The sequence below is a fragment of the Mixophyes fleayi genome, chromosome 11 (assembly GCF_038048845.1).
Source record: "Mixophyes fleayi isolate aMixFle1 chromosome 11, aMixFle1.hap1, whole genome shotgun sequence".
NCBI lineage: Eukaryota > Metazoa > Chordata > Amphibia > Anura > Limnodynastidae > Mixophyes > Mixophyes fleayi.
The window spans coordinates 65,821,697-65,844,537 of record NC_134412.1 but is presented as its reverse complement, the minus strand read 5'-3'; the positions used below and the strand labels follow the sequence as shown (position 1 = coordinate 65,844,537).

Sequence of the window (22,841 nt, the reverse complement as noted above, 5' to 3'; positions counted from 1 at the left end):
AATCATACTACATACATTTTTGTATAATTCACTGGTATTGAAACAGAAGTTGAAGCATAAATTGCCTAAGCCTGCTCTTATTCTTTCACTCAGGGCGGGAGCTGGCTCTTCCAGTCCCCCCCCCCCCCCATAATTTGTGCATATGCATTGAAGCCCCTCTTGTTCATTAAAGACAAACTTTATGCTATAATATGTAGTACCTCCTACCGCAAAGCTCTTTGTGTATAGAAACAGCATTTTATTAAATATAAATTTGACAGTAACATCAGATATAAAAAATAAATATAAACTGTGTACGTGTACTTTTTAATTCAAGGACTATGTTGTTTTAAATCATCACTATCAATTACCACTTACACCTGACCCATAGCTGGTGCAAATGATACAGCTGAAAATAATTGTACTTAGATGAAACCCCAAATCTGCGTCGGAAAGCTCTTACTGGACATTATCCACCCCTCCCCGTTCAGGGCCTCTCCAACTGCAGGTAGTCATAAGTGTCAACTGCATTCGGACATGATTTGCATGCAATTGCGTTCCTTGTCGTAAGGTCCGTTTCTGAGCACAGAGCTATATGCTAAGAAAATGGATGTATGTCCGAGCATGAATCAGCCACTAAGTGCTCATGTATATCAACTCTCTGGTAAAAAAATGCCTTTAAGCAAAGCCATTCTGTCATTTACACTAACTGCTAGATACTCCATTCTTCAGATATCAGGTATATAGACGATTTTAAAACCACTGAGTGTAAAATACCACTTATCCCTTGAATAGATGCATTCCAGACACTCAGCACCAGATAAAGGCCAAATTACACACAAGTGCTCATATTATTTTTCCTCTTTTTCATATTCATAAACAACAAGAAATGCACAGGGTGCTGACAAAATAAAAAATGTGTGTACTTCACTCTGCTTCCTAGCTTTAAAAATGAAAAAAAATCTAATGAAAAAAGTACATATGTGTCTAGTTCATAAAACATATGGGTTCAAAGATGATCATCTGTCTCCAACCTGGCATTATAATAACGCATTGGAGGAATGGTATATGTTTTTTGTTTTTATTTATTTTTTTCAGCTCAGTTTCTGAGTTAACCTGTGTGCCCTCTTTGTGTATAAACCAACTCTACTTTTTTTTTCAGAACATTAGAGTCTATTATGGCTGTTCTCCTGTCTCGGAGACTGCTATGAAATCTTACAGTACATGTCTTAATAGTAACACAGAGTCTTACAATATCCAGGGTAATGGACTGTCTTGGCGTCCAAATATTATGGTGGCCCATCTCAGTGCTTGCTGAGTGGTACCCTTGCGGAGATGGGCCACAACACAGGAATAGCACAGCATAACAGAGTCAGTTTACTTTATATTGTGACTGCTGTTGGGTAGGTCTAGGTCAAGGCTGGCCAACCTGTGGCTCTCCAGGTGTTGTGATACTACAAATCCTAGAATGCACTGCTAGCTATAGACTGGCTTTCTACTTGCAAAGCATGCTGGGGCTTGTAGTTTCACAACACCTGGAGAGCCACAGGTTGGCCAGGTCAGGCCTGGTCTAGGTGTTCGTATCCAGCAGGAAGCTTAGGATTTTTGATATAGACTCCTTTCATTGCCACTAGACTCATGCATGCATGTAGCAGGACACAGAAATTCTTTCTTTTAGACAACTCACTATAGATACCTTAATATACAAACAGCCACTCAATGCCACTGGTACTTGAAGAATGTCCACATCCTTAGTCCTGCTGAACAGAAATAGCTACGTCCAGTGGAAGCTTCTCATTTGATCCTAACCATAACCACTGCTATACATACTTCACCAGGTTTTTTTTAAAAAAACAACAGGATACCCATCACTCGTAGCAAAAATAACCATTATTGGGCTGTGTGAGTTTGTATAATGAAAATATGGAATAATCTGATTAGGGTAGAACAATGTGCTGAGTGAGTTTTTATTACCAAATTATCCAATCACCTGTTCCTGGTAGAACAATTAACTGAGTGAGTTTGTATAACAAGATTATCGAATCCTAATCCTGATCAGGTTATTGGATAAGTGTGTAGGAACATGGCAGGATAACATATTAACCCATTCTTGTAGTTCATATCTGAATGTAGTGGGGACAGGTGTTTCCACATAACATAATGAAGACATTAATAGAAACAGCGGTTGAGTGCAGAAAATAGGTGGTACCTAGTGGGAAAGAGGGATACCGGGTGGGCTTGACCATTGTTATGTGCCTTGGTATCCCTATTTTGCCAAAGTGACCGATGAATATTCATGCTTTCCATTACCACCCACCTTCTCAGTTATGAAATAGCCAATAGCCTACGTACCTCCAGTCCCAACTTCAAGTAGGTTGGAGCTCTGGTGTTGACTGAAAAAAATTATACGGAAGAAAGGGGAAAACAGTGCTGAGAACCTATATATAATACCAAGGAAAGCAGTGCTGAGAAGTCAGTTATATAGAAAAATTAGATAAAGGGCTTCATTTTGAACATTATGGGGAAGGAGGGGGCAAGTAATATTCTAGCACACAGGCCTAATAAATTCATAAAATCCCTCTTTACCAAGTATTGATTTTACAGGGAGAGAGGAAATAGAAGACACTGAAATGATCCCTAGTGAATCAAACTATTCATATTTTAGTCCCAGTAGACAGCTGCTGCAATACCAATATTGATAAAGTATTCCATCCTTCATATGTATCTAAATTTCGCCATTCTCTTTCACCTTCATCATTTGTTATTAAAAATAGTTAAAATGTATTAATTTAAGCTTGAACATGGTCAAATCTGTTAGTCTTTATCAAATTTAGCTCTATTTTTTTTAATAGTTAAAAAAAGTTCAAGAAACTAAACATAGCTAGTTAAAGCATCTCTTGTGGGCACTCTTACAAAAGCACTTTTGAATCTCTTTGTGGTTTTAGAGAAGAGTGAGTCACAACCGTGTTAAAAAGCAATTTTAGATACCTCTCCAAAAAGAATAAATGCCTAGTACTATGTCCTGACAAAATATCCAACATACAGAAATACTTCTCTGGTCATAGACACAAGAATCCATTTGTAAAAATGATCTAGTAAAAAAAATGCTACAGTTATAATTTTTGGAATCTGCAATATGATTACTATGGTAAACTGCAAACACATCCTCTTTTAACATGATCTGAAATCTAAGGAACTCAATACACAACTAAGCAGTTTAAACTTTTAGAACGCATCCCCTTTGTGACCTGGTCTGAAATCCATGGAATTCAGTACACATACAACATTCCGAGCAGCTGGACAGAAATTGAATTGACTGTAATGGACCAACAGACAATGACACCAATTCAGTAAGAAAATGGGAGACAAGAGGATCTGACAAGTACAATGCCCATACTTATATATCTATAGTAGTTGTGAGTCTAAGGAGGCTTGTCAATAATGTTGTTACTCAACGGATTTCAGTGGAATTTTCTTTGCAGAAGCAATGTTCTTTGTCATCAAGTACTATAGCCAACAAGATTCAGTTAGGTGAATAAAGTATAAATTACTGTGTCTTTAGGTCTTTTATCACATCCAGTGGCAGAACTACCATTGGTGCAGCAGGTGTGGTGCACCGAGCCCCATGGAGATAATGGGGCCCGCTGCGCGGCAGAAGCAGAGGGTCAGAACTAGCAAACTGTGGGCCCCAGTTCCCTCCTCCCCACTTCCCTGCTTCGGGGCTCACAGCTCACTAGTTCCACCTCTGATCACCTCACATTTCTATCTGAAGTTATACAAGACTCCAGGGAGGCAAATGTGACCCGGACCCAGAAATTAGTAGCAACTGTCATTAATCACCCAGGAGATAAGAGGGTTACATATAGATTTACAAAAGTTGTGTCTATATAACACAGCATGTAATAAGATTGCTTTCCTTTACCATTTAGGGCTATGGAGTTTTCAAAATCGAACATATCTCCAGGTATCCTGTGGATGCCTGTAGATAACATTAAACTCTGTTAACACTCTATGGGGTATGTTTATCAAACCTTCTACAAATGAAAAGCGAAGGTGTTGCCCATAGCAACCAATCAGTTTCTAGCTATCATTTTCTAGACTGTTCTACATAAATAATAACTAGAATCTGATTGGTTGCTATGGGCAACACCTCCACTTTTCCTTTTTAGAAAGTTTGATAAATCTACCCCTAAATATATCACTGCTATGCAGCAGGGCCTTCTCCACGTTCCTCACCCACAAGTCCATCCAATGTCACATCAAATAGTCACTTTCATACACATTCTAATATAAACAGAGGGAGCTGGCCAAAAGTCACTAGTTTAGACATATATGAACTGTACAATATAGCAAGAGTGTTAGAAACAAGATCTCATTGGAAGAACAGCAGCCTGAATACGGATATGAGGAAAAGAGATAATCACGCCATTGAAGTCATTGATAAAATTCTAATTAATTTAATTACTGGTAATATATCTTTAGCTAGACCAAGATTCTTCCAGCACTGATATAATCTTATTGCTATGGCATACTGTCTTTCTCAGACATGTAGGACACCTGCTAATATTGGCTCTGTCTAGCACCAATGACTTCACATGAATGACATCACAAATAGGCATTATGACATATGAGCCTTATAGGTTTATAAATGGAGGAAGCTGGCACCAGACACTAGTCACAAAACAACACTGGTAGAAACAGGACCTCATCTCATTACAGGAGCACAGCCTGAAAGACAGATTTGAGGAAAAGTTAACTACAGAGAAGTCACAGGAAAAGAGGTAATGACGTAGGAGATAATATATCTTTACTGTGGATTTTAGGAATTTTAGAAATTACTTAGGAGTTTGGTGACTATATAAAGACAGCCGTGTCATTTTTTTTCAGGTCACAGAACTCCCCTGGGACTTTTAATGTTTTGTATAAACTAAACAGTATAGAATACATTATCCCATATAAAATAACATTATATTTTTTAAAAAACTTAAAATACTATGTTAATGAAAATTATTTAAAACAAAGATAAAGTCAGATGACTGAGAGAGAAGGACTGTTGGAAATTTAGCTTGTTTACAATCTCACTGTTTTAAGTGGATTTCACAAAAACCTGTTTACAATATCATGTAGTACTGGAGCCTCTTACTTTAAGAGCAGAGTGCATTGTGGGAAGAGAAGGACGTACAGAAGGACATGGCTTCTGTTTGTAATTGCTGGCAAAATTGACAACAAATCCATGAAAACGGGTCTGGTCATAGAGGTGTACAGAAATGACAGGCCCTAGCTAGAAATCTTTTTGCTTCCTGCATTTTATGCTCTAGTGTACGGTATTATGTTGTACTCTTCTAGTCCATAGTTGCCTACTCTCCCGGAATGTCCGGGAGACTCCAGGATTTTTGGGAGTGCTCCCGGACTCCCGAGAGAGCGGACAAAAATCCCGGATCCAGAAGTCGCCCGTGTCGAAGATGGCGGGGGGCGGAGCTAAACGTACATTGTGGGCCCGCCCCCTGCTGCGATTGGCTAAAATGGCCTAAGATTGACAGGGGCGTAGCCTAACGGTGCACCACGCGTGTCCACGCCCCCTCGGCGGACCCCCTCCCGGACAGCTGCGTCTAAAAGTAGGCAAGTATGTTCTAGTCTCTTATTTAGATTGTTGTTTATACTGATCCTATATAAAATTGCATTATGGATCCTTTTGGGTCAATATGGAAAATTACTGTTGATAGTGAATTATAGTTTTCAATGATCTGCCTATAGGTTATTTTGTTCTTGAACTTGTGCTATAACTTAAGGAGTTCTATGTTTCTATTTCACAGGAAGCCAGCTATTTTAAATAAATTGTAATTATTGCACCATACATGTTTCTTTTTGCTTGCACATGCAGAGTTAAATCTTAGTTTTCATCTCCTCAAGACTCCCAACGAAGAAAGAAAATTAAATTGCAGATTACTCCACAGTTCATTTAAGCTCAAAGTCAGGGAGAAGAATTGTAACATCCAAGAGCTCTGCCGGATTTAGCCGGATTTAAGAAAAGAAAAAAAAAATCACAGGAATAATTATTTGGCATGAGTTATAGAGGCTTTTATTCTGTTATCCGTCTAAACATATCCAATGAGGATAAATGGAAAGCAATCTTTAGCATGATCAGAGAGGCGCATGACGTGAAGGAATGCTCTGCTCACATCCCAAATAAGCTAAACACAGCACAAAATTACTAAACCCCACTGCCTAATTCTAGTTTATTTTTATCTTCAGATCAAGCGCTTGCTACTGTGTAGTAATTCTGTTCCATCTGCCTTTAATCTGTACCGGCCAGAAGCAGCCATCAAAAGGCAAAACTATGCTTCTAGTCATAAATGTATTTTTTAATAATTTGTTCATGTAAACCAGTTCTTACTCAGCAGCAGTTATCAATATGTTTCTGGGGTGTTCACATGTAATAGAAAACGAATCATCCTAGACTACCTGGTGCTTTCTGTGGTTCTATTAAGTTTTGTTCACACATAGGTGCTGGGAAAATGGGTACACATAATAATGAAAGCACATTTTTAGGTACGTTTTACTGCATTTGTAATGCGATTGTCATGCATTATGTTTTTACCAATACTATTTATGGTACTGGTGGTGTGAATTCATGTCTTAGAAATGGGTCATGCGGTATTCTAAAATTTTAAAGGCAGCGTTAACATTTTAGAACGCCATATTGGGAATGGCACAATTGACTCTTATTGGACTCATCTTTTATGCACTTTTCATGCATTTATTAATGCATAAAAAGAGCAAAGACAAGCAGATAGATGTGAATGAGTCCTTAATGTACAGTATGCACAGAAATGCTGATGTATTATAATGACACCAAGAGGAATGACAATAAAAGTCACAAGAAGTCCGGCTGTATAAACAAGTATACAAAGTTTGCTAGAAATAAAGGCTCATCTGTAGTGGATTTACTATTAGCTGGATGTGAGTATAGTATATAAACCTGTCCTTGTATTCCCCCGTTACTGTGATCCTGTTTGTCCTCCTTCAAGATTGACCATGCACCTGAATAGGCAAATTTTGTATCTTTTCTTCAGCTTAGGCACTTAAAAGCTCTGTGACTCAGACAATTCTTTGATGACTGAGCAAAAGGTTCCTCATGTTAAGCATTATTCTGCATGACCTTCTGATACCAACCCAAACTTTGACCATTTGTTCTTGACCCCGACCCAGGCCTGTTTTAATTTTTTAACATATTCTGCATGCCCTGACCTTAGACTGTTAAGTTACCATATATTTCTTGTTGCCCCCAAGGCCGTTTTTGCAGCCTGGAGAAAGCAGGTCAGATACAGGGAGACACTGGAACAGAAATACTTCTGTAGTACTACTGTCCCTGTGTCTGGTCCCCATGTATCTGTTCCGCAATGTACCGGTCCTTACTGTGGCTGTGTGAATCCAGCTGCAGTGAGACCAGGCCATTTGTCGGTGAGCTCAGTCAGGCAATGAATCAGAATAAATGAGTTTCGTTGTCAGTCTGTCTCTATAGAATTGTGGAGCTTAGAGTCGTGATTCAGGTTAAGGGAATGGATAAAAATGTGATTTCATATGTGATTTTAAAACTGCTATCAATTGAATGCAATTTTCAAACACAATATCAATCTGCTCTATCACATCCGATCTGTAATGGTTTTAAAAGACGCAAACCACATGCAGTTTAACACAAACCTCCTGTAATTTAGGACAAATTGCTGCTTGCAAACCGAACATCAACCATTCACTCCTGATTTAATTCTTTGCAATGCATCTACTTTTGGCTAACATTTATGTTTAAGTTACATGTTTTACACTTTTTATAAATAGTTTAAATTATTAGGTATGATGTATGTTACAACCCACCAAGGATGAGTGGTAACAACATGGGAATCAATAAGAATTAATGGCAATTGACACTTATTTGGTATTAGAAGCCACGTGTATCCTAGCAATAATTTCTATCTATAATTATTTGGAGTCCAATTCTTGGTTGCAAAGCATTCGGATGTTTCATTATATTATAGACGCTTGTGCACATAGGGGAGTTGATCTGTCTGTCTATGGCCAGCAAATAACATTTAGGCAGACTGTACTTACACACCCACATTCGAAAGCAAATGGATCTGGAAACTTTTATTGTAATCTGGCCAGAACAATGTTCATGTTCCTTGTTTGTTTAAACAAAGCAACTTGCGTCCAGGTTGCATTCAAACAGTAAACAGCCACTGTCAGTTCAAAATCTATATGACCCACTGTGGTTTTTTACAAACTATATATATTTTTAAACATTTAAACAAATCAAATTACTCTAACTGATATATTTAGAGTATTTAAAGTGGGCTCAAGCCTTAAAACAATGTGAGTTTGAAATGTGACGTGTTTACTTTGACAGAAAAGCACATCCGACGTGGGCCAAATTCACAAATTCCTCAGTGGCCTCATCAGGAAGCAATTCCAAACAAAGGCCATAACAGTAATGGAGCTGGCCAGATACCTGCCCTGCCAGAGGAGATGGCCGAACGATCACCCCGTGGAGAGGAGATGGCCGAATGATCACCCCTGCGAAATGAGATGGCCGAACGATCACCCCTGTCAGAGGAGATGGCCGAACGATCACCCCATGGAGAGGAGATGGCCGAATGATCACCCCATGGAGAGGAGATGGCAGAATGATCACCCCTGTGAAAGGAGATGGCCAAACGATCACCCCTGTCAGAGGAGATGGCCGAACGATCACCCCATGGAGAGGAGATGGCCGAATGATCACCCCTGCGAAAGGAGATGGCCGAATGATCACCCCTGCGAAAGGAGATGGCCGAACGATCAGAGGAGATGGCCGAACGATCACCCCATGGAGAGGAGATGGCCGAATGATCACCCCTGCAAAAGGAGATGGCCGAACGATCACCCCTGTCAGAGGAGATGGCCGAACAATCACCCCATGGAGAGGAAATGGCCGAATGATTACCCCTGCGAAAGGAGATGGCCGAACGATCACCCCTGTCAGAGGATATGGCCAAACGATCGCCCCATGGAGAGGAGATGGCGGAATGATCACCCCTGCGAAAGGAGATGGCCGAACAATCACCCCTGTCAGAGGAGATGGCCGAACGATCACCTCATGGAGAGGAGATGGCCGAATGATCACCACTGCGAAAGGAGATGGCCGAACGATCACCCCTGTCAGAGGAGATGGCTGAATGATCACCCCATGGAGAGGAGATGGCCGAATGATCACCCCTGCGAAAGGAGATGGCCAAACGATCACCCCTGTCAGAGGAGATGGCCGAACGATCACCCCATGGAGAGGAGATGGCCGAATTATCACCCCTGCGAAAGGAGATGGCCGAACAATCACCACTGCAGGAGGAAATGGCCGAATGATCATCCCTGCGAGAGGATATGGCCAAACGATCACCCTTGTCAGAGGAGATGGCCGAATGATCACCCCTGCAGGAGGAAATGGCCAAATGATCACCCCTGCGAGAGGATATGGCAAAACGATCACCACTGCAGGAGGAAATGGCTGAATGATCACCCCTGCAGGAGGAAATGGCCGAACGATCATCCCTGCAAGAGGATATGGCCAAACGATCACCCTTGTGAGAGGAGATGGCCGAATGATCAGCCCTGTAGGAGGAAATGGCCGAATGATCATCCCTGCAAGAGGACATGGCCAAACGATCACCCCTGCGAGAGGAGATGGCCCAATGATCAGCCCTGCAGGACAGCAATCAAGACCAAACCACCACACCTGCCCGGGACAAGCATCAAAAGCCACTGGAGTCAGAGTGGTTTGAAGTGGACTTGGCCTGCTCCATATCAGATGTTGAAGTGGATATGGAAGATGATACAAAAGAGTCATCCCACTCCGGTAAATTTTATCATTATTACTACCAACACCATACCTGGGGCTGGAATCCCTAGGGAGATGGTCGTGTATAATATAACATTTCAGCCCCTCCCCCCCAGCTGTTCCCATCCCTATTCTGATAGCACTAGGCCTCTTACCACACCTCTGTGTGGAGGGTGTGTGGTAATAATATTTTCATAGTATCCAATCAATTTGGCCCTGGTGCACTACAGTCCGAGTATGGCCAGGCTGCCAATAAGTGTCTGGCCATGGTGGAAGTTGTAGTACTACAAGCACCAGCATACCCATTGATGCCAGGGCATGCTGGCATTTGGGTAACCAAATGCCCAAATGTGCCAGCATACCATGGCACCCAGGGCCTGCTGGGACTTGTAGTGCACCCATTAAATATTTTAACTAAAACACAGACACAGGGGTAAAAAAATGCTTACTTGAATAGAAACACCCCATACACAACCCTCATTTATCCTCTTTATTGTTCACCTACATCCAGCATCTAAATCTGTAATGCATCCAAGGATTGTTTGCCAAACCCGAAAACCTTGTAGACGGCACAAAAATTAGCTCCTAGGAGCTACCGGCTCAAAGTGAGCTCTTACAGCAAGGAATCCTATTTATAACAAAAGAATTTCCCACAGCTGGGAAATCCCGGGCCTTAGGGAGCCCGAATGGTGTAGGCTTTCCAAGTCATAAGTGAAATAATTATACCACCTGTTACAATGTGTCAGTCAGTAATGAGTACACCTGTGATCCAGCAAGGAGTTATGGAAAACCTACACTGTTAATGTTAGGGCCCACGACCAGCAGGATAAGCTTTTAGAACAGTAGTGTAGAGATCTTCACCTTCAGCAGTCACCTTTCCCGTAGAGCTTTATGTGCTCACAGGTACTCAGATGCCCCTAGGTCTTAGGCTCAGAGTAGTAAAAGCTCATACAAGATGGCCAGAGCGCAGATGGAACCATGGGCGCTGGCCCAGACTGTGCGGGTGGTCAGAGGCAGACCGAGGTCAGAGGTCCGTAGCAAAACAGCGAAGTCCAGAATACAAGCCAAAAGGTCAGGGTCACAGGCAAACAGGCAAGGGTCACAACAACAGATCAGCCAAATAGATATCCAAGAGCAGGTCAGCACAGCACAGGACTGCAATGCTATAACATCCCTGCCTTAAATACTGAAAGTAGCCAATCAGGGCCTAGCCCTGAAACTATCCCAGGGCACTGCCTAACTACTAAATACAATAATTACTTAGCCCGCAGGCTGTGTCAAGTTGCAGCGCACGCGCCCGGCTGATCTGTATTGCCGGGACGCGGTGCTGAGAGCTTTGGCGTCCAGCCGTTGCCCTGGCAACAGTCAGGCCGATACCGGAACTGACTTTGACCGTCTCCTTGATGACCAGGACGCCAGGCAGCGGAGAGAGCGAGCCGTGGCGGCTATGGACACCGCCGCGGCTCATAACAGTACCCCCCCTTGAGGAGGGGTTAGAAAACCCCGACACCCTGGCTTCCTGGGGGATTGTTTGATGAAATCTTTACTAAGTCTATCAGCATGAAGACGTGGAACCCAACAATGTTCCTCCAGGCCACGCCCCTTACATTGAACCAAAAAGTGAATCTGCCCCTGGACTTTCTTGGAGTCAAGTATTTTCTGTATCAAAAATTCCAGGTGTCCTTCCACATTAACTGAGTGCGGCTTCCGAGACTCAACACGTTTAAATTTCCTAGAAAAAATGACAGGTTTAAGCAAAGAACAATGAAACGTGTTAGGAATTTTCAGAGAGCACGGAAGCTTTAACCTAAAGGCCACAGGATTCACTTGCTTGATGATGGAAAAGGGGCCAATGAATCTAGGACCGAGTTTTTTACAGGGTTGTCTGAGCCTGATATTACAGGTGGAGAGCCAAACCTTCTGACCCACTTTGAAAGAGCAACTCCTACGGTGTTGATCCGCAAATTTTTGGGAGTGAATTAAGGCTCGTTTTAAGGCAGAGTGAACTTTCTTCCAGATATTCTTAAGACTAGAAGCCGTGGAGCGTATGCCAGGGAGACCAGAAGGGTTAAGCAAAGTCAATGAATTAGATCTAGGATGGTAACCAAGATTGCAATAAAACGGAGAGGAACAAGTGGAGGAATGGCAAGAGTTATTGTATGTGAACTCTGCCCATGGTAACAGGGCTGACCAATCGTTGTGGAATTCAGAAGAGTATAACCATAGAAATTGTTCCAGGGATTGATTAACCCTTTCAGTTTGTCCATTGGATTGTGGATGGTATGCTGAGGAGAGACTGATATTTGTTCCAAGGAGTACACAAAAGGACTTCCAGAATTGGGCAATAAACTGAGAGCCGCGTTCAGAAACAATATCCAACGGTAAGCCATGGAGCAGAAAGATGTGCTGGACAAAAAGTGATGCCAAGGTCTGTCCACTAGGGAGTCTGGTTAAAGGTATGATGAGAAAGGGAGCTCCACAATAAAATCCATAGACAAATGTGTCCAAGGTCTTGTAGGAACAGATAATGGAATAAGCTGACCAGAAGGGTGGTTCCTAGGGGTTTTGTTTTTGGCACAAATTTCACAGGACATAACAAAATTTCGAACATCTAACTCCATGGTGGGCCACCAGACAGAGCATGAGAGACTTTCTGTGGTTTTAAAGATACCGGGATGTCCGGCGGTTTTATATGGACTTCAGTGAGGACAGCCTTTCAAAGGTGGACTGGCACAAATAAGGGATTTGCGGGTGTCTCGGAGGGAGCAAATTTTTGGAATCTGCGAAGGGTTATACCCAAGTTCTGGGCTAAACCTGCATGAATATTTGAAGGTGGTATTATTGGCAGCGGTTTCTGAACTGGTGCATGTTGAGAGACAAAGCTTCTGGATAAAGCATCAATCTTGGTGTTCTTAGATCGTGGTCTATAATTGATAACGAAATGGAAGCGGGTAAAGAACAACGACCAACAGGCTTGTCTAGGATTCAGCCGTTTTGCGGATTCAATATATTGGAGGTTCTTATGGTCAGTGATGACTGCGATGACATGAATGGCTCCCTCCAGCCAGTGACTCCATTCTTCAAAAGCCCATTTGATAGCTAAGAGTTCCCGACTGCCAACATCATAGTTGGCCTCTGCAGAAGAGAACGTGCGGGTGAAAAAGGCGCAGGGAAACAGGCGGTGATTACTAGGATCCTTTTGAGAGAGAACAGTGCCCGCACCAATGTCAGAGGCATCAACCTCCAGAATAGAAGGCAGCTCAGGATTAGGATGTCTCAAGACAAGGGCGGAGATAAATGCTTTCTTTAGAACCTCAAAGGAATTGATGGCTTCTGAGGGCCAACTACCAGGATCTGCCCCCTTTCGGGTGAGGACAACAATGGGAGCCACCAAATCGGAAAAACCTTGAATGAAGCTTCGGTAATGATTGGCGAACCCCAGAAACCTTTGTACAGCTTTCAGATTAACGGGCCGCACCCAATCTAGAATAGCTTGAACTTTACTTGGGTCCATAGAGAAACCGGTAGAGGATATTATATATCCTAGGAATAAGACACTTCAAACTTCCTACTCGCATTTCTCAAGCTTGGCAAACAGATGATGGTCCCAGTAATTTATGGAGAACTTGCTGAACATGGAGCTGGTGCTGAGGCAGAAAGTGGAAATATATTAATATGTCATCCAAGTACACAACCACGAACTGATGAAGGAACTCCCGGAGCACTTCATTAATAAGATCGTGGAAGACAGCTGGTACGTTACAAAGACCGAATGGCATAACCAAATACTCGTAGTAGCCGGAATGGGTATTGAAAGCCGTTTTCCACTCATCTCCTTCTCTGATGCGGATAAGATTTTATGCCCCACGAAGGTCAATTTTGGTGAAGATGGTAGCACCTCTAAGTTGGTCAAACAGATGAGAGGAAGTGGGTAGGTGTTTTTAATAGTGATTTTGTTAAGACCTCTGAAATCAATACAGGGACGTAGTCCACCATCCTTCTTGGAGACGAAGAAACAGCCAGCTCCCACCGGAGACTTTGAAGGCCTAATAAAGCCTTTTTGTAAATTTTCCTCTACGTATTCCTACATGGCCTAGGTTTCAGGACCGGAGAGTGAATATAGTCCTCTTTTTGGTAATTTAGAGCCTAGGAGAAATTTGATGGCACAATCGAAATCCCGATGTGGAGAGTCAGCTGCTTTTTTAGAGAATACATCCCAGAATTCACGGTACTGAGGGGGAAGTACATCAGAAGCCGGCTGTAGCATCCGAAGAGGCAAGCTCAAACAAGTCTGAGAACACGAGGAACTTCACTGGGTAATCTCCCCTTATGCCCAATCAATTACAAGGTTATGAAGACACACCCATGGATGCCCCAATATCACCGGTACAGACGGGCAATTAATAAGGTAGAAAGACAGAGTTGCTGAATGAAGGGTTTCCACTGTCAGGCGTAACAGGGGAATTTCATACATGACCTTGCCGCCTGGGAGTGATCCTCCATCTAGACCACATACAGTAATAACCGTACTGATAATCTTGAAGGGGATTCCAGAAGACTTGGTGAATTCAATGTCCAGAAAATTTCCAGGGCATCACTATCGCTGAAGGCTGAGATTTTCAAAGGAACGAGCACCATAAGTGATGTGCGCAGTAACCAAAACTGCATTTTTAGAGGAGATAATCTGCAGACCTAGGTGAACCTCCTCTTTATTTCCTAGGCCAACTCTTTTACCGACTTGTTAGGGCAGGAACAAGAAAAATGTCCTTTGATGCCACAGTAAAGGCTCAGACCTTGGGTCCGTCTTCTGATTTTTTTTCTTCTGCAGAGAGACAGTAGGCTCCTAATTGCATTGGTTCTTCCGTGTCCAAGGACGCAGAAACAAAAACAGATGATGAACAGGACGGTACCTCTTTCTCAGCCTTTCTCTCTTTGATCCGTCTATCAATTTGATGGCGAGCTGCATAAGACTCTCCAGGGTTGTCGAAGAAGGATACTGTACCAAAACATCTTTGATCTGTTCCGTAAAACCTAAGCGAAATTGACTGCGTAATGCAGGATCGTTCCTTTCGCTGTCGGTAGACCATCGCCTGAACTCGGCACAGTATTCCTCAGCAACGGTCGGGCCGGAACCCGAAGTGATGTCCCGGTCGTCAAGGAGACGGCTGGGACGCCAGGCAGTGGGGAGATCGAGCCGCGACGGCTATGGACACCGCCGCGGCTCATAACAGTTAAGGGGCCCTGAGTACTGGGATATGTAAATCCTGCCATTGCTGATTTATGTCAACCATTTCTCCGATCTAGTTATATGACACCACCGATGATTATACAATGCATCAGTTCTATTTACTATAGCTGTGGACGCTATGCAATGTTATCGTTAGTTTAAAGTAAGGAATATTCCAAATCTTACATTGTTACAACCTATTTATTTTTATTACTAGCCTACCAGTGGAGCAGGCTCGAGAAGCAGATGAAGGATACCCACATCGTGTTTGGCAGCATTATAGAGACCATTGAAAGTCTTAATTTTGCTTGTTTACCTACTTTTTTTCACCCACCCAAAAAAAATTAAAAAGAGTGCGAAATTACATTGAGTTCAATATATTATTTTAAACAAAAATAACTTAGAATCTCTTTTAGAAATTATCACAGCCTAGACACGGTGTGTGAAAGGTAACTGAGTACTTAAATGTCCATTTTTTAAAATATGTACAGAGCTGAAATTATTACCTAGGCAAAGAAAAAAGCATAAGTGTCAAATAAGATCACAAACCTGTGTATAATTCATGAAACACATCTACATCACTTTAACTTTTTATAACACCTCTTTTTCCAGTCAGCACTCCAGTCGCCTCTCTTTTGAAAATATCTTTTCCGTCTCATTGTGGTACTCTATCACTCTGGAGTATTTCCTTTGCTCCAGTCTTCCATTGGAAGTTTCAAACAACTGACAAGGATATACTCCTTCACCAACAGCTCCTATATACCTTTATGGCCCCTTTATATACAGGGGTATAATAGATACTGCTTCCTTATCTTTCAGACCTCTGGTACTCTCACAGTGTCTCTGCCCTGCCTCTCTACTCCCTCTGTTTGGCTCCCAAAAAATATTACGGGGATACAGCTCTGATTTTCTTGCCCCCATTTCTCTTCCCCTTGACCCAGCTACTCCCCCAACTACCTTAACAATTCTATGTTCTATGCATGGGATCTCCCCTGCTTTTCACGTTCTTTGGCCTTCTGGTAGATGTAGTCTCTCGCTTGCAGCCGGGGACATACATGGACAGACGTCCTCCGACTTACTTTTTTTTAATTACATTTAATACTTTTTATTTACGTTATATATTTACGATAACATACATTAAAGAAGGGTAGGAAACATATATCAAAACAAAAAGCCAAGTGGTTAGACAAAGTTTAGAAGAGCAAACAATATTAGTAAGCATCTGTACCCAGGATCTATAACCTTAATTGAACATGTGAACAGTCATGGCCAAAAGTTTTAAGAATGACATAAATATTATTTTTCACAAAGTCTGCAGTCTCAGTTTTTATGATGGCAGTTTGCATATACTCCAGTATTTCATGAAGAGTGATCAGATGAATTGCAATTGATTTAATAGTCCCTCATTGCCACGACAATGAATTTTATCCCAAAAATAACATTTCCACTGCATTTCAGCCCAGCCACAAAAGGACCAGCTGACATCAGGTCAGTGATTCTCTCGTTAGCACAGGTGAGAGTGTTGACGTGGACAAGGCTGGAGATCACTCTGTCATGCTGATTGAGTTAGAATACCAGACTGGAAGCTTTTAAAGGAGGGTGTTGCTTGAAATCATTTTTCTTCCTCTGTTAACCATGGTTATCTGCAAGGAAACATGTGCAGTCATCATTGCTTTGCACAAAAAGGGCTTCACAAGTAAGTATATTGCTGCTAGTAAGATTGTGAGTGGGCTTAATTTTGCCTAAGAGCACAGCCATGAATAAAGAATGCTACCAAAACATCCTCCAAGAGCAACTTTTTCCAACCATCCAAGAACAGTTTGGTGACGAACAATGGCTTTTCCAGCATGATGGAGCACCTTGCCATAAGGCAAAAGTGATATCTAAGTGGCTCAGGGATCAAAACATTGAAATTTTGAGTCCATGGCCAGGAAACTCCCCAGACCTTAATCCCATTGTGAACTTGTGGTCAATCCTCAAGAGGCGGGTGGACAAACAAAAACCCACAAATTCTGACAGCCTCAAAGCATTAATTTGGCAAGAATGGGCGGCCATCAGTCAGTAGGTGGCCCAGAAGTTGATTGACAGCATGCTAGGGCGAATTGCAGAGGTCTTCAAAAAGAAGGGTCAAAACTGCAAATATTGATTTATTGAATAAACTTTATGCAATTGTGAATAAAAGCCTTTGAAATGCATGTAATTTTACTTCAGTATACCATAGCAACATCTGACAAAAAGGTCTAAAAACACTGACTCAGCAGACTTTGTGAAAACCAATACTTGTGTCATTCTCAAAACTTTTGGCCACAACTGTACTGTACATCACTCATGTTTGAATAATTATTGGAGGAAGTAAAAACATTTATACATTAACAGCAAAATCTGTTTGCGTCTCACTCAGCATACCCGGTTACAGGGCGCCTGCTATTCACATGTACTTTGTGTTTGCGTCCGACCAGGCCCGGCGCTCCCATTAGGCAAGGTTAGGCAGTTGCCTAGGGCGCCGGGCTCTGGAGGGCGCCACAGATTAAAAATTTCTTTAAAACTGTGCGGCGACCGCTGACCATACCTTTCACGGCCGCCACACAGCTTCAGATACATCCACAGGGAGGGGGGGAAGGACTATTGCTCACCACCGCCGCCTCTCTGCTCCGTCTCCTCCCCTCCACTCACTGACTGACTGTCGGGCGTGACATCATCATCACGGCCCGACAGTGTCAGTGAGTGGAGGGGAGCAGACAGAGCAGAGAGGAGGCAAGTTAAGGTAAGAAAAGACGCACATTTTCAAAATCTGCGCCCCCACCCTGCACACTTACACAATATTTTGTAAGTGTGCAGGGTAGAGGCGCCGATTTTGAAAATGTGCCGGGGGAGGGGTGAATGGGGGGGGGGCGGGGGGCGCCGATTTTGAAAATGTGCCTAGGGCGCTATGGACCCTAGCACCGGCCCTGCGTCCGACTCTACATTAGGCCAAACGTGTCATAAAGTTTTGTGATGCCACACACTTTTGTGCAAATGTACCTGTTTTTACAAATAAGCACTTGGATTTACGGGCCAAAATGCAGGATCTGTGGGAGATAAATTTGCTCCCTGAAGGGAGGAGTTGGACAGATCAGGGGGTAAATGTATGAATCTCCGGATTCTTCATCTCTGGTGTGTTCAGCCTCTTCAGCGCTTAAATTTAAAACGGCGCTGCATTGTAAAGGGAATTCCCTTTACAATGCAGCGCCGCTTTAAATTTAAGCGCTGAAGAGGCTGAACACGCCGGAGATGAAGAATCCGGAGATTCATACATTTACCCCCAGGAGTATTTCTTAGAAAGTGCTGATTGTGCTCCGAATTTTGCACTGAAGTGTAAAAACGAATTTTTTTTTGTGAAATGTGATTATTTATATGAGCTAGTTGGATTTTGGAAGTGTAGCCCATTTTACAGGTAGGCAGACAGCAAATGGGCTTGAATTCTCCGGCTGGTCAGTGGCACTAGTCACCTTGGGTCTGATTCATTAAAGAAAGTTAAGCAAAAATAAGTAAGTAAGTAAGGCAAAACCATGTTGCATTGGAGGGGAGGTAAATTTAAAATGTCATGGCAGATTTATATTTGGGGTAGGACATGTCCTAGATCAACTTTAAATTTCAGTGTACAAATAAGCTATCAAGTATTTGATGGCTACATGAAAAAGACAGCCAGCATTTTCCTTATGTGCATAATAATAAAATAATTGACACCCCTTGCATTGCAACATGGTTTTGTCCAGAAAAGTTGAGTAAGAAAAATTACTAAATTTTTTGCTTAACTTTACTTAATGAATCAGTGTCCTTGGCCTTACAAGTTTAAAGGGATATATGTTGTACCTTCCAGTTGTGCGCCTGTGGCACCCAAGAAATGTAATAAAGACATTCAAATACATGAAATCACACAGGTAATAAAGTCAATCCCAATTGCGCATCATAAATGAGGTTCAACCAAGCAGTACTTTAGGGGAAAAATATAAAACTTTAAATTAATGATGAGGGTGGTCCTAAAGTCTAAGTAAGTTGTACTTTGTACTTTACTGCTTCCACTATGTGTATTTTCCAGGCTACCTGATAACCCACAAAGGTATATGTGTTTCCAGATTTGCATTGTTGATCTTATAATCATTATATAAGCCTGCATAGTAGTATTACTTGAAGTCATGAAGCTTGTGTAGGACTCCGATAATCATGAAATTGAAAACTCATGTGACCTGAATTTTTTTGTTTGCCAACTAAAAAAAGTTATAACAACATATTCTCCTGCTTCTGATAATTTGGGTGCATCAAATGTATGAAGTATTAGGGAAATAAGCATTGAGAGTAAAACATAATAGTGCTAGATCGAGGGCAGTTCTAGGGAGACTGGATTACAAAGGTTTGTGTATTGGAATGTTATGTCTTAAACTGTTGACTTGGCAATTCTAACTGTATACAGAATTTGCAGTTCCCATTTATGAAAGTGAAATAAATACAATTTAAATAAAAATAAATACAACTTGGAGTTATGGGATAATTCTATCATTTTGTTTATGGAATTCTAATATACCTCTGTTTTTATTTTAGTTTATTTTTTATTATACTTTTATAAGTTTATCCCAGTTCAGAAATCAAGTAAAATAAAACAGCAGGGGTTATTGATATAAGGAGCAGGAGTGGTTGGTTTTTTTTATTGACCTTTTGAATTATTATATACCCCTGGCACAAAGTATATTTTAATGCCTATTTAACACAACTGATTTTTATTATCTAATTAAAATATGTTTTTTCCTATAACCCATTTTGCACACAAAATATAGTCAACTTTATTTACGAGTTGCACTTGATGTACAGCACAAAAGACCTTGGTTTCATACTGGTACACTTTGATTGTCTGTCCAGCGTCCATGGCTGGCATGCAAACTAGTAGAGTGCATAGGTTTCCACAAAAATGGAAAAATTGGCGGAAATACACTGTGTAAAAGTCTAATCTCTTAAATTGAGGCCCAATCTAAGCCAGCTTTGAAGGGGTGTCACTGTATGGACTAAAAGGTACAATCACCTACACCCACTTTTGCTGTATATAATTTGACTCGGATGGGGCCATTGATAGGTAGATGAGCCATTGCCCATCAGCACCATTGTAATCCGCCACTGTACCTGCATCCCTCCTTCTAAGCACCCCTGTATGTATTTGCAAATCTGCTGCATGTATGCTAGTATTGGCTGACGAGGCAGGCAGCCACAAATCAACACTAGTGCAACTGCCCTTCCCTTCTAGTGGGGCAGCACAGTGGCTTAGTGGTTATCACTTCTGCCTTACAGCACTTTGGTCATGAGTTCAATTCCTATGTGGTCCGGTTTCCTCCCACACTTCAAAAACATACTGGTAGGTTAATTGGCTGCTGCCAATATTGACCCTAGTGTGTGCGTATGTTAGGGAATTTAGACTGTAAGCTCCAATGGGGCAGGGGCTGATGTGAATGAGTTCTCTGTACAGCTCTGTGGAATTAGTGGCGCTATATAAATAAATGATGATGGTATTATTTTGTCTCTAAGCAGAGGATGGGAACGCTCGACAACAGCAGTGTAAAAAATATCTTTTCTCCTATCAGCAAAATATCCCTGGGATCTGCACATGCATATTAACAAACTATACAGTGGACTGTCATTACTATACAATACTATTATAGCATTACATCAAAGTTGGCAATGTAGAGTTTCCATTTCAGCTCAGAAAGTTTGTTAAATACAGTAAAATACTTTATAAAAGGCAGTGCTTTTATCTATATGATATTTCTGATAATCAATTATCCCTTCAAAATATACTTTTATGCATTGACATAACAAAGCTGGAAGAATCATTGTTTGCTAATCTGTTCACCTGTGGCTATACAAGTATATTCCTATATAGCTTTACATATAAGCTGCAGTTGAAAGATCCTGTTGATCAACAATATCCTCTCATTAATTTAATTTCCATTTAAAATAATACAGGTATGTAAAACAGTATGGTTTTGAAATGTAACTTCATTGTCAGACAAATATTAATTAAAGCTTTCCTTCTAGTCATTGGTATCTGTTATTGGACATTGCCTACTGCTGTTCCATAATAATTTACCTGTCAAGTGAACTTTAAATTTGACACACATGCAAGTTCTGATTTGCTCTGACAAATTCACATTCTTTGTGTGTGAGACCTATTCTCAAACATTTCTGTATTCCATTAATAAATGTGTCATAGATTTATTTTCATATTGTCTGGATAGTGCCCAGTTCTGTCGTAGAGCATCTGCATTTTAAAGGGGATACATTAGGACTTGTTGGACAAAATTAAGTGCAAATTCCTACCTCATCCTGGTGTCTGTGAGGGTCTTAACAAGTTGACAATCCTCTATTAAAAGGTGCTGGTTGGAGTGACCGCAGAAAGGATCATTTAGAAGCAGCAAGGGTCTGAGACCCCATACATGGCTGATGGACGTGATGCTGTGTAAATGTGTAGCAGTGTCACTGAAGCTCCAATCCCCTTCGGAAGGAGGTCACTCAGTAATCTGTCTCAATGTCAGGCAGAATTACTGCCAGATGATTTAATCAGTGGACAAGCAACCGAAAGCATCTTGGCATAGCAGGGTTAATGTCACTTTTGGCAAAATATTCAGCCCCCTCTGTTGTCTTGCTGTCTAGTAAAGAGGAGGACATTATCTTATAATAATCTTGTCTGATATCCCCTATACCCGTTATCCTAAATCTGCTAACAAGTGGTTGCAACTCCCAAATACTGTACTAATATCTGGTCTGTACCATATAAACACAACACCGTTACTGACATTTTTGAACAATATTATATAGCCATTTTTACTTTCGCATCAGACATATAAAAGTTCTATAAAGATAATAAAGTATAATATAAATTACATTTCTTGGTATAGAAAATAGCCACGGACAGTATTTATACGGTGTGTTGTAGCTAAGCTACTTTTTTCATCCGGCACATTTTAACTTTCTCTGGTGCTACTTTTCAACTTCTTTTTTAAGGACCACTAAATGTAAAATGCACAGTAGAATATTAGATGAGATTGTAAGTGTCACATAATGTTCTGGGCTGGAGCATTGCTAGGTTCTCAAGAGACTCAGCTCCTGTCCCACAACCAAGGCTCACCACATTCATAGTCACTCCTACTTTACATACATGCCATGTAAAGTTAAGAATCACACTAACAAAAATGTCTGTGTATTATAGCGAACTGGTGTTTGGAGTTACACAACAGTTTAAGTATACCAAATAATTGCTATAAGGCAATAAACAATACATTTTAAAAATGAGTTGAAGCAACAAGCTCAGAGTTTGGAGCCTACTCCACAAGTACCAAGGCCTAGAAATGCCCCTGATCCTTGGGAGTGCAAACGTTAACTAAACTCAAATAAGCACTCACAAAATTATATGGGGTATAGCTAGTCACAAAAATGTAGGTATTATGGGCCCCATTTAGAGTTGGAGGTAAGTCCATCTGTGGTGTGTAAATATATTCATTTCCTTACTTACATGTACCAAATGTGTTTAGATTTGAGCGTATCTTAGACATGTAACCCGTCACACCAGGAGGGGCAGAACATGGGCGGGCAAGCATACGTGAATACAATAAGTGTACCATTCCCCTGGAGATGTGATCTAGTTAGACTGCAGATTTGTTACTTAGGAGCCCTATATATATATTTTGGTTACTGGAGCCCTGTTATAAAGATACAAGCTGATGATGATGACATCTGGCTGATTCCGAT

General features: G+C 41.4%; 1 protein-coding gene across 1 annotated transcript in view; it reads right to left on the bottom strand.

Moving 5' to 3' along the window:
• The window catches only part of LOC142107678 (G protein-activated inward rectifier potassium channel 4-like), a 63,110-nt gene extending 41,533 nt beyond the window's left edge, over positions 1-21,577 (bottom strand). Inside the window, exon 1 of the mRNA XM_075191248.1 lies at positions 21,414-21,577. The gene's annotated coding sequence lies outside the window, so the exon portion shown is untranslated. The remainder of the gene's footprint in view (positions 1-21,413) is intronic.
• Positions 21,578-22,841: the final 1,264 nt, after the last annotated feature.